Below are 12,400 nucleotides of genomic sequence, written 5' to 3' on the forward strand. Positions count from 1 at the left end.
CCCTGTGCCTCATGGGAACATTCCAGCCCGAACTGCCAAGCCATGCCTTCCCTAGACCAGAAACAAGCTTCCGAGGACCGGTTTCTGGCATTTCAGCCATCTTCAGCCCGGCTTGCTTGAATCCAGTGGCAAAGTGAGCAAGGGACTCACGTCGGAGTATACCCTGCCAACTTATGGCGAACAAAGTGGTACAAAAGGGGGTGGTGATGGACGGAGCATCCGAACCAATCAAACACTCACACCCAGTCAACAGATCTGGGTTTAATCCATCACCGTCCTTTATCCCACTCTGCCACCCCAGTTCAGACATGGCCATATGCAAATCAGTCTGACCCTGTGCCTCATGGGAACCCAGATCTGTTGACTGGGTGTGAGTGTTTGATTGGTTCAGGTGCTCCGTCCATCACCACCCCCCTTTTGTACCACTTTGTTCGCCATAAGTTGGCAGGGTATGCTCAGACGTGAGTCCCTTGCTCACTTTGCCACTGGATTCAAGCAAGCCGGGCTGAAGGCGGCTGAAATGCCAGAAACCGGTCCCCGGAAGCTTGTTTCCGGTCCAGGGAAGACATGGCTTGGCAGTTCGGGCTGGACTGTTCCAATGAGGCACAGGGTCAGACTGATTTGCATATGGCCATGTCTGAACTGAGGGGGCTAAAGAACGGAGATGGATTAAACCCAGATCTGTTGACTGGGAGTGAGTGTTTGACTGTTTCAGATGCTCCGTCCATCACCACCCCCCTTTTGTACCACTTTGCTACTGGAGCAAGACACTACGTAAATATCCTGGGGGCTGACTACAGACCAAAAGGAAGAACCCTGAACTGGTACAAGCTGCCGGCTACTGTGAACCTTATTAATCTCCTGTGGGAAGGATGGATGGGGATGTGGAAATATGCATCTTGCAGGTTGAGGGTTGACCTATAATCTCAGTGGTTTAGACATAGGAGAATATCTTGTAACATGGCCATGCAGAATGATTGTTTCTTGACACTTGTTGAGATAGAGGATAGGCCGTCATTCCTTCCACTTTTTGCAAATCAGGAAGAAACTGGAATAGAATATTTTTCCTTGCTATGAAAGAGGGACCCTCTCTATCACTTCCTTCCAGAGCATGGTCTTGACCTCCAATTTTAGCAGGTGCAAATATTTGGGAGGGGAGGTGTGCAGTGGGTTCGATGGTTGGTTCTGAACAAATTCCAAGGTGTGGCAGAGTTGAACAATGTCTAGGACGTGAAAGAGGCTGGTCAGTATTGCTGGTAGCCTCCCCTATAAGAAGGTCTGCCTATTCCTCTGGTGCCCCGATAGGGCATCATTTTGAATTGGAGAGTCCCCAGTGATTTAGCTGTCTCTGTGTCAGTCTTTATTGCCTGAAGGGCTTCATTGACAGGCTTGCCAAAAAAGGCCTCTCTATCAAAGGGAAGATCTAAGATTTTATTCTGTATCTCCAGCCTAACGGAAGTAGCTTTAAGCCAGCCTTGCCTTCTGGGCACTGCAGAGCCTACAAGTTGCCTAAACACAGTAGTGGTGATATCCATGGCACGGTCTATGATCATTGCGGATATGTGGTCCCCTTCCTCAAAGCTTTTTTTGCTTCAATTGTCGCTTCTTCCATAAACTGATCTATATATGGGGCGATGTCAGCCCATAGCTGCCAATCATACCTCCCCAAAACAGCCAGTGAATTTGACGCTCGTTCAACCCTGATGAAAAATGCATGCCAATATTATCCAAGCCTCTGCCCTCCTTGTCTGGAGGCGCAAAGATTGGAGTGGAGGGATTATTCGATCTTCTCTGGACTGCCTGCATAATTACCGAGTCCTCCTTTGGCTGGCCAGTCAAACAAACCAGGTGTGTCTATATTTTTTATTGAGGCATGGAAGAACCAGTGTTACTGCAGCCAGATTTTTTATGACTTTCAAGCACTCTTCCCAAATATAACTGACAATGGGCATGGATCTAACGCTTTTTTTTTTTGGAAACGTGCCTTAAATCATTTTTTTTTAAATCCATCTGCTTGGTGGACATGGGGAGGGCAAATATCTTAGCTGCCCTTTCTAACAAATTACGAAACCTCCCAATATCCTCCGGTGGCGAGTCCACTGGGGTAGGTGACTGAGATGATGGTGTAGGGATGAGGTAATCCTTCTATTGAGTCTGGGCATCGAGGAGCTATTCTTCCTCTCGCTCATCATCAGAGGTATCTGGATCATGGAGCAGGGCTGTCTGTGGTGTATGCCTTACTGGGCTAGGCAATGACGTAGGTTTTTATGCTGGAGTGGATGGCTGAGCAGTGGGTGATCTAGCTGGCATGGATGCCTGTGGTGCATCAGCTGTAGAAGGTGGAAACCGCTTTCCATAATCTGCCATCATGAACTGCAAATCAGAAAACAGAGAGCCAGGTAGACAATCTATTGCCTCCTGGTATGGGTGCAGATACTGGACATGGGATAGATAATGCTGTTTATATCCCTCATGATAGCCCTCTTCCTGGCATTTAAAATGCAACTTGGAGGCACTGCACGTGACCCCAAGGGGCAAGTCAGCATCTGCTTCCTTCAAGAGATGAGGTGGTATCAGGGGGTGTCACCTTGCTTGGAGTAGCACGTTCTGGGGTTAACAACCTTGTTTTCTCCAGTTTCACTATTTTCTGTCATCATCTGTGTCACTAATCTGTTATCTGCCGTCTGTGTTGTAGTCATCGAAGGTACCATTGTTGTCAGCAAGGTTATTAACGTCGCCGGAGGAGCAGTCGATGGAGCCTTCGCCGATGAGATCAGGGAAATCTTCAGCATCAACGGTCTAGTCAGAGATGTCGTGGAAGAGGTCGTTGAGAAAGAGGAGGTAGTGGACAGCGTAATTATTGTAGCTGTTGTCGATGATGCCACTGCCTATATCTTCGTTGTCAATGATGTTCTCATTGACGGTAGGCTATCGTCGAAGATGCGTCCGCTGGCAGAGCTGAGGAAGGTTTTTTGAAACCGTGATTGACTTAGGAGGTGGTGTAGGTGAAAAAGAGGATGACCATTTAGCCTTGTCCGATGAGGCACAAGGTTCTTGTTTGTCCTTTTTACGAAGAAGTTGATTTAGATCTGTGAGGAGATTTTGAAGGACTGCGAACTTGGTAATACCCACGAGTCATCTTTTTTTAGGCTTTTCCTGGCTGCTCAGAAGAGGACCGAGAATGGGATGATCACTCTCTCTTATGAGATCTTTTAGAGGATGAAGAGGACTCCTCGCTATCTGAGCTGGACACTGGCTTTTTTCTAGTTTTGAGATTTTGAAGCCAGATTAGCAGCCTTCCTTCTCTATCCTTTAAAGTCTTGTATAAAAAGGTACAAGACACCTTACAGTCCTTGGCAGAATAGTCTAGGTAGAGGCAGTAAATGCAATCTTCAGAGTAAAGTCTCTTTTTACTGCATTTATTGCAGGACCTGAAGAGGCTTTTCTTCTCCTAGTCGGACATGATGATACAATTAAGACGAAGTCAGATCTGTATGGTGAAAACTGTGGAGAACAGGAAAGTCCCCAAAATAGGGGATATATTCGGAGAAAGTATTCAAATAAGAAACTAACTGAACAGAGCTCAGTGGAGACTCCCTAGCACTACGTGGGGTAGATAATCTGAGGGAATGGAACTCTCTCTTGTTCTAGAGGGCATGGCATCCTGATTGGCTGAAGTATAAGTTTGGTCTCTTTTTTAAATAGACTGTGATAGGATGCAAAATTGAATGGCGTAAGGCCTTCATACTCTATCTTTAAAATGGTATTATTATATGGTACCGAAGACTCACATCTCTTAGATGGGGAATGATTACAGCATGTGAATCTATGAAAATTCCAAAACTGGAGTAATCTGACATCTTTGGAGGGGACATTTCCCTTTCAAACTCTTTTTATGAATTTTTTAAGAAGTAACTTCACCGAAATATTTGGATCCCAGATCTGAAGCAACATTGAAGGACATGGAAAAAGAACAACAGACACCAGCGCGCAAGGGTGGCGCCTAGATGTGGCATGGTGCCATCACATCCAGAAGTGGTGCAGAATAGACTAATCCAATTGTGCCACCTCTCAATGCACAGGAGCTATTGCAAATTTCTGGATGCAGTGTGGCACCTCAGACCATTCACAAGGTGAGGAACATGTTGCTAGGAGTAGTTTTCACAAAACAATCATGAAAATTTAAAAGCAGGTCTCAAGTAGTGAAGCAGGCTGATCACATATACTGGTCTATAAACATTTGTAGAATGAGCAATAAAATAGAACACATTGCGTGACAACTGGTAACTAACAAAACAAGCATTGACACAGGCAATAGGTTTCGCTTTTGGGACCTTATGTGTTTATAGCAAACACAAAGTAGCTGTGGGTCAAACCAACACACTCTATCAACTAAATATGTAACTGACTAAGGGACCTTATATTTGACATAGTAGATATTTGTTGAAACTACTAGACCATCGTACTGATTTTATTTTGGAAGCAGAGAGGTACCAATTAAACATATTTTCCTCTTTCCTCTCCAATTTTAGCCTTTTTTCCACTTTCACACCCCTTTCTTTCATGCACTGCTGTACAGTTTCTCCCACTTGCCCGTATATTTTAAATTCACTGGGCCACCCATTACTACAATTGATAATAATATCTAAATGGGTACGAGCTGTTACCCTTCCTGGTGGGAAGGATCCCAGATGATGAAAAGGGCGGTATCGGTCGTATACTGATGGGTATTTTTCACACACGGAAAGTATCCAGCTAATCTAGTGTCACCATTCTCCCTTAGTCAGTTACATGTTTAGTTGATAGAGTGTGTTGGTTTGACCCACAGCTACTTTGTGTTTGCTATACGTATCGTAATTGGGGGCTGTAGCTGTGCTAGGTCATTAAACATCCCCTTGGACCCTCCTTCTCACTGTTTTGTTTATGACCTTATGTGTTTAGCCAAAACTTTTGGCTATGTTGTACAGCATTGTGGCTTTTGTGCATTATGTTGAAAAGTTATAATAAAAAGTGTTAAGTATTTTTGTTACCTTTATACAAACCAAGAAGGCTTTATATACAACTGAACAACCTGATTAAAAAAATAATTAACATAAATAATGTCTCCTAGTTTTTTTGTACTTGCACTGCTGGCAACTTCTTCCTGCCTGTTCTCATGCTTCTTTGTTATAATTTTTGTCTGTTATGGGGGAGCAGGACATAAGCAACATGGGAGTGGAGGTTGTAAAACAGTAGTTTAATTAGAACATGAGCAGCGAACGGACAGTATTTGAGAATCAACAGATGTCAGATTCCGAGGGCAGATTGACGTGATGCTTAGGCGATGTTTAGGTGATGCTTAGGTGGTGCGCTGATGCAAAATGGTGGTGGTGAGTGATGTTTGGTGCTCAGGTGGTGCCATTATATGGCGTGGATTGAAGGTATGTTGTGGAGTTGAATTATGTTGTTTGGTGTGTAATTATGTGATGTGTTTTGGAAATGTGTGGAGTTGAGTTGTGTGGCCTTGAACTGTGGTGTTGAGTGAAATTATGCTTAGTGAAATTGTGTCACGGCATGGAGTGCATTTATATTGATTGGTGGTATGTGGCATAGAGTGTGTTTATGTGGAGTGTATTTATGTTGCATTGAGTAGAGTGTAATTACGTGGTGTGTAATTATGTGGTACTGAGTATTATGTGGAGTGTATTTATGGTGCATTGAGTAGAGTGTAATTATGTGGCATGTAAACAGCGTGCTACCAAAACACAAACGAATTACGCTGCCCGTAGCCTGCAACAATCACATTCTGCCAAAAGCGGCGAATAGCGTGAAAGATCTGTTTGCTTACCGCACGCACAGTTTGTTTTGATCTTGGCGGGAGTGCATTTTACTATCGCTCCAGTGGCTTCATGTGACGGGAACCCAGTTGTTGACAAATGTTGTTTTTCATCTTTATGGGCTGCAACCATGGATTCGGAAAGCCTGACATTGATTCAAAACGTGCAGTGGAGTGACCTGAAAATGAAGCTTTCATGCATGAGCAAATATGCAAAGAACGAGAGAATGCTATCTGCTTCAAAGAGCTACATGTGGAGTGAGCGCCTCACACCCTTGTCTCTGAACGGACTGCCTCGTAGCAAGTTTAAAGGAGGGACATTCCGGTCATAGAGGGGACGGGAGATGTATTCAGAGAGCCATGATCAAGTAGAACTCTGGGGCATATTAGCAAGGCAGGCGAAATGAAATGATCGCCGCTTTTGCGACCGTTTTTGGCCGCAAAGCGGCGATAATTTCATTGCCCTATTAGCGAGCTGTCGCTAACATCAGTTAGCGACAGTTTTAGGTGATAGCGAGCGGTTTGAGGGCGTACCCAAACTGTTAGCGACTGAAAACAGTTGCTAACATCGCTATCGCCTATTAGCAAGGCAGGCTTAGCGATGCGCGAATATCGCTGAAAACTAACGCCTGCTCAGACCACTTCTTAACCTGTATATCCAATGGGAGTTGGATATTCAGGTTAAGACCCTATTGGCGTTCATGCCTGAATATCGCTCGATTTCCAGCGATATTCGCGCATTTCGCCGCTATCACCGGATATTTTATCGCATTGGAGATAAACGTTGCTAATAGCATGTTATCTCTGCGATAAAGTCTGGCGATTCGCGGCGATAATTTTTTTTTTTACTAAGCTTAGAGATAAATATCGCTAGTTGTTGCTAATATGCCCCTCTATTTTATATTAAAAGTCGTGTTGTTTATAATCCAACTGCTCTGCTGGCAAGTGTACATTCAAAATAATAATCAGTGAAGCACATATTGAGAAGAAAGGGGATTAAATTAAACAAAAATAGCTAAACCACTACCGGGCGCAACTCCCAGTCAGTCAGAAAAGCAGGGTCAGTCCAGGGCTCCACCTTGCCAGAGTGCACCTATAATATGGATATGCAGATAATTACAAATACTGCGGTGGGCGGCCTGATACAACCTTGCCTTGGCCAATGCCAGACAATTAAACAGCTGCGCTTCCACCCCACACTCAAAGCCACGCGCCCAGGGCCGGTGCGCTGGCACGAGACTCGAGCGCGCGGGCTGCGTCCAATTCCAAGTCAAAGAAAGTGAAAATGCTCACCGATAGTCACGAGCACTTCCGTCCGTGCACTGTACGGGCACAGTGTGCGAGGGAGATGAGGGCACGTGACAGCAAGGCCAAGGAAAGCCGAGTCAGGACACTAAACAAGCATTGATCCATGTTGTCACTGTTCAAAGCATTTCTTGCATCAGTTGCCGTCTTTTTGCTGTTGACAGAGGAGCCCTGATCATGATAAACTCCACGTACACATACTTTCTATAGCAGGTACATTGCTGAGGTAGATGGGTCAGTCTGCGCGCTTTTCTGGATGATCACCCTTCTGTACAAACTGTGCAGTAGGTGGTCCTGAAAGTGTGTAGAAGAGCAAAGTGTACAAATATAGGCCTACCATCTTCCATCTATGCCTGTAACTTCCTATTGTATGAAACTAGGTACAGAGTAACGGAGCGCTGTACAACAGGAGGGGTTTACAAATGAGAGCAAGTGACCGCAGTAGGGCATGGTCGAGAGTAGGCTTGCTTAGAACTCTGCGCATGTGTCACTCCCTCTCTGCTCTCCGATTAGTATTATTATCCCTAGAGTATAAAGTACTGGTTTTAGAAATTAAATTGTTTCTTACATGCTTGTGTCTCGTTGGGATCGGATGTATAAGCAAAATAAAAACGAAACCTAAACGTCTTTTCGTGCCACCTAAAGGTGTGAATAACATTGGACTCTGAATTTTCTTTTGGATGTGATCAGGATTATTTGGAATCCTTGTACATACGCTTCCTGGTGACCTGTCCCATCATGGTGGTCGTGCCTTTGAGATGCCCCCGGAAATCTCTGGCAGGGGGGACATGTGTATATATTTATAGCTTAACCGCGTCTTCTACTGTGAGCCGTTGTAATTCGTGCAGCAGCCAGAAGAGGGCGCACCGAGTGCTGCTGAAAGCATGTTTCCAAGTCAGTGGAAATGTCACTATGATTTGTGCGTCTAATGTTGGCACAAAACGAGATCTTTCATATGTGGCATTTGTCTTGCAGAGTTCATTTGCACGCACAGCTGGTCTACCGTAAATTGTTTTAACATTCGGAAACGGGGGTATTTTACTGATTAGGAAAGACAACGATTATTTCACGCATTTTTGGTATGAAATAGCTAAGAATTAAACTCAATTTCTTCTTTGATAGGAATAGAACGAGCGCATTGGTATTTTTTGCACACTGAGGTGAGCAGGCTTTCAAATACAAAACGTTCATTTACATCTCTAGGTGGTCCAGCTGAATATAGGGGGTAGATTTAACCCTGCCAGACGTCGGGAATATCTCAAAATGTACCACTTAACACATTTTAGTTTTGCCGCGCCTCTTTTAGTTCTTTATAAAACTTGACCCAGGTGATTCCACGGCGCCGTGGGGGTACGATTCAGGGGTCCCGTGGGCTCGTGCTTGATTGAGGTCGTGCACCTTCCAAAACTGTTGGAATGAGGGTTTCGCGTGCACGTGGTGAATAGAAGTGAATGGCTTTTCATGAAGACACAGAGAGTGTAAAAGCTTGAGAAACACAACTCCTGTTAAGCATTTTGATTTGTGGTTAGCCTTGTCAGCTATATGGCACGGAGCACACATGATTCATGTATGAACTAAAACATAAAAATCCTGCACTTTGGAGTTATTGTGTTGTAATTGCATTTATATAGCGCTTAAAACCCCTGACCAGCGTCAAATCGCTTTTTCGGCGTAATGCGTATTCAATCCGTTTAACATTGTGTGCATACCTTGCTCTCTGTGGAGCTAGATTTCCTTCACAGCCTTTTAAACAAGTCACAAATAAATCTTACTGCATACAGTTCCGTCTGTGGGGGCTGCCACGCTGATTGGGGGTGATGATATACCCTGTAGGGACAAACTTAGGCCTTGTAATAAACCAAGGGGGCTATACAAATAAACAGATGCTCACACAACATTACTCTGTCGGACCGGAAGTCAGGAGCGACTCCGGACCATTTATTTATATCCTTCTGGCCACGCCTGGTCAGAAGGTGATACAAAGTGTGTGTGTGTTTCCGGGACTCAGCCGAGACCCCGTGGAGACACTAGAGCGCTACATCCCTTCCCAAGTTAGTCTTTTGATATTGTCTAGCTGATTGACAGCTCAGCAGGCAAAGTCTGTAAGTCTTTGGCTGGGTCTTGGATTTGGTCGAAGATCATACCGCTGCCTTCCTCTGGTAGGCAGATGTTCTGCAGAAGTTCTTCGGGGCGATTGTTCCGGAGCTTCAGGCGGGTCAGATGTCGAGTCAGGATAAACTTGCTTTGATCCACTCTCAGCGGTCTCGCCAGCCGGCGGCTCCTCTGCTTGCTCCTCCCTGCTAGGGTCAGATGGTATTCGCTTGAACCACGAGACGTTCCGTGTTACTTCTTCCCCGTTCCGTTGTGCAGTTATTGCTGTGCCTTTGGTTGCGGTGATCACCCAGGGCTCGGCTTTGTATGGAGTGCGGAACTTTCCACCAGGTCTTTGTGTTCGGATCAATACTGAGTCCCCGGGTACTAGTTCCCTGTCGTGAGCTCTCCTCTTCCGACTTGCCTGGTCGTTGTTTCTCCGTCTTCGCTCCTGAGTGACTTCGGGAGAGTAGGGCTCCGCTCTCCAGTCTTCTGCCATGGGAAGGAGGTCCCTCCGCGGCCCAGACAGCATTAGTGACCATGGTGATCTTTGGGTTGTGCTGTGGGGGGTGCTCCGATATTCTCTAAGAAAATGCTGGAGTGCCTCTTCGGGATCAGTACCCTCTACCGTGGCTAACCGCAGGGTTTTGTTGATGGTTCTCATGAACCTTTCAGCTTTTCCATTGGCTTGGGGCCATTGTGGTGTTATGCGATGGTGCTTCACTCCAAGTCCTTTCAGGAATTCCTTGAAGTCGTTCCCCTGGAATGGGGGTCCGTTGTCTGTCTTGAGCACTTGTGGAATTCCAAACATCGCAAATGTCTTATTTAGCACTGGTTGGATGTTTACGAAGCTTGTCGACGCTGCCACCTCCACGATTGGATATTTAGTATAGCTACGATGAGGACTACTGTGATTCTCCTATCAGGGAAACTGCAGAAATCTAAGCTGACCCATGACCAAGGGGCCGGGGCTGGATCTTCTGTGATGACAGGTGCAGGGGCTTCAGGTGCACTCGTTAGCTGACACGCCCTGCAGTTTTGTTCAACAGTGTCCACATCCTTTTCGAGGACAGGGAACCATACTTTCTCGCTCATTCTGGCCTTCATTCTTCGCGTGCCCTGATGTCCAGCATGGGCGAGTGCAGTTGCTTGGCCTTGAAGGGTGAGGGGTATAACCACCCGAGATCCTCTCAGTATGAGCCCATTTTCGGCGATGCTGAGTTCGTTGTGTATTTCCAGAATTTTCCCAATCGTAGTCGTTCTGCTTCGTTCCAATTCTGAGAGTTGCGGAGGAATCCTTCCCAGGATCCTGCTCTTATTGTCTCGGTGACACGTTGAATGATGGCATTATTGGCATACTGACCTATAATCGTGGTAGCGGACAGTGCTTGCGGGCAAGCCCACTGGGATATCATGTTCACAAACTCCTCTGTTTGCATGTCTTGTTCATTTTCTGGCACATCTCCTGTTGTGGGATGGCGAGATAAAAAGTCGGCGGGATTCTTCGATCCAGGCCTGTATACAAGGTCCATCTGGTACTGCTGTATTTGGATTGCCCAGCGCTCTATCCGTGGCGGTGGGTGAGGAGTGGTGCCCTTGAACAGTGGTATTAATGGTTGGTGATCTGTTACCATTCGAAACGGATGTCCCGTGATGTACAGATGGAAGTGGTTACACGCCCATTTAACCGCTAGTGCTTCCTTTTCTATTTGGGAGTATCTTGCCTCTGTTGCCGGGAGCGCCTGGCTGGCAAACGCTAGGGGGGCCCATACTCCTGGCTCAGTCTCTTGGATTAGTAGTGCGCCCAGACCGACCGGGATGGCATCTACCAAGATTTCAGTGTGCTTTGCAGTATCAAAATAGGCCATGGTCGTTCTGTCTAGCAGGGCTTCTTCTTCTCGGTCCCATTTCCACGTACTCTCCTTTTTTGTTAAGTTGCGCAGGAGTTCAGCGATGGTGGCTAGATTTGGGATAAATCTTGCGCAGTACTGTGCCATGCCAAGGAAACTTCTGACTTCAGAGGCTGTCGTAAGTGCAGGCGCATGTCGAATGGCCTGAGACTTTCGGGGGTCTACCTTGACTCCTTCGGCGTCTAACACGTATCCAAAGAATTCTATGGATTTCTGGAAGAACTTGCATTTGTCCTTGTGTAGAGTTACCCTGTGTTCTGCTAGTCTTTTGAGGGTGGCTCTCAGCCTGCGATGATGTTCTTCGCTTGTTTTGGAGTGTATTAGTATGTCATCACTGACATTTAGCACACCTTGCAGACCTGATAATATTTCTTTAATGGTGTTTTGAAATATTTCGGCAGCTGAGGATATTCCGAAGTTCAGCCTCTTGTATCTTCTGAGGCCCAGGTGTGTTGAGAATGTAGTAATATATTTACTCTCCTCAGCTAACCTCAACTGGTGATATTCAGCATTCAGGTCTAGTTTCGAAAACCATTGGGCTCCATTTAGGTCAGCTAGGATGTCATCCACGGTGGGTGTGATGTGCCTTTCTCTTTTTATTGCTTTGTTGGGCATACGCATGTCAATGCAGATCCTTATTTTTCCTGGTTGTCGAGGTTTTTCTGCTATCACCATGGGAGACACCCATGGCGTTGGACCAGTCACCTTCTCAATGACCTCTTGTTTCTCTAGTTGTGCCAACTCTTGTTCCACGGCTGGCCGCAGATGGAATGGGATCCTGCGGTGCCTTAGTGCGATTGGTTGGATGGCTTTGTCTATGTGAAGCTTCACAGGCGCTCTCTTGATTGTTCCTAGACCTTCAAACAGGGATGGGAACAGCTGCAGTATGTCTTCGGTTTGCAGGGTCTTGACAGCATTGGCGAATGCAATGAGGCTGAGGTCCTCTGCCGTGTGGGTTCCCACTAGGAGGTCAGCTTCTCTGTAGATGACGTGGAACGTTGTCGTCACTTCTCGGTCTTCGGATTTGACCTGCACACGCATTTTACCTCACAGGGGAAGTGGTTCGTGGCTTCTATACGTGAATATCTGGACTGTAGATGGAACCAGCCGTGGTTTTGGATTGAGGGCCTTGTAGTGTTGTATCCCCATCACATTTACGGTGGCGCCCATGTCTATTACTCCTGTTACTGAGGATCCATCAATTTGAATCTGGCATTTAGGTTGTGGCCTCCTCCGTCTTTTCAGGTCGCTGGTGAAGGATACGAAGTAGCACTCATCA

Source organism: Lissotriton helveticus, chromosome 5_1 (assembly GCF_964261635.1).
Source record: "Lissotriton helveticus chromosome 5_1, aLisHel1.1, whole genome shotgun sequence".
In the NCBI taxonomy this organism is placed as follows: domain Eukaryota; kingdom Metazoa; phylum Chordata; class Amphibia; order Caudata; family Salamandridae; genus Lissotriton; species Lissotriton helveticus.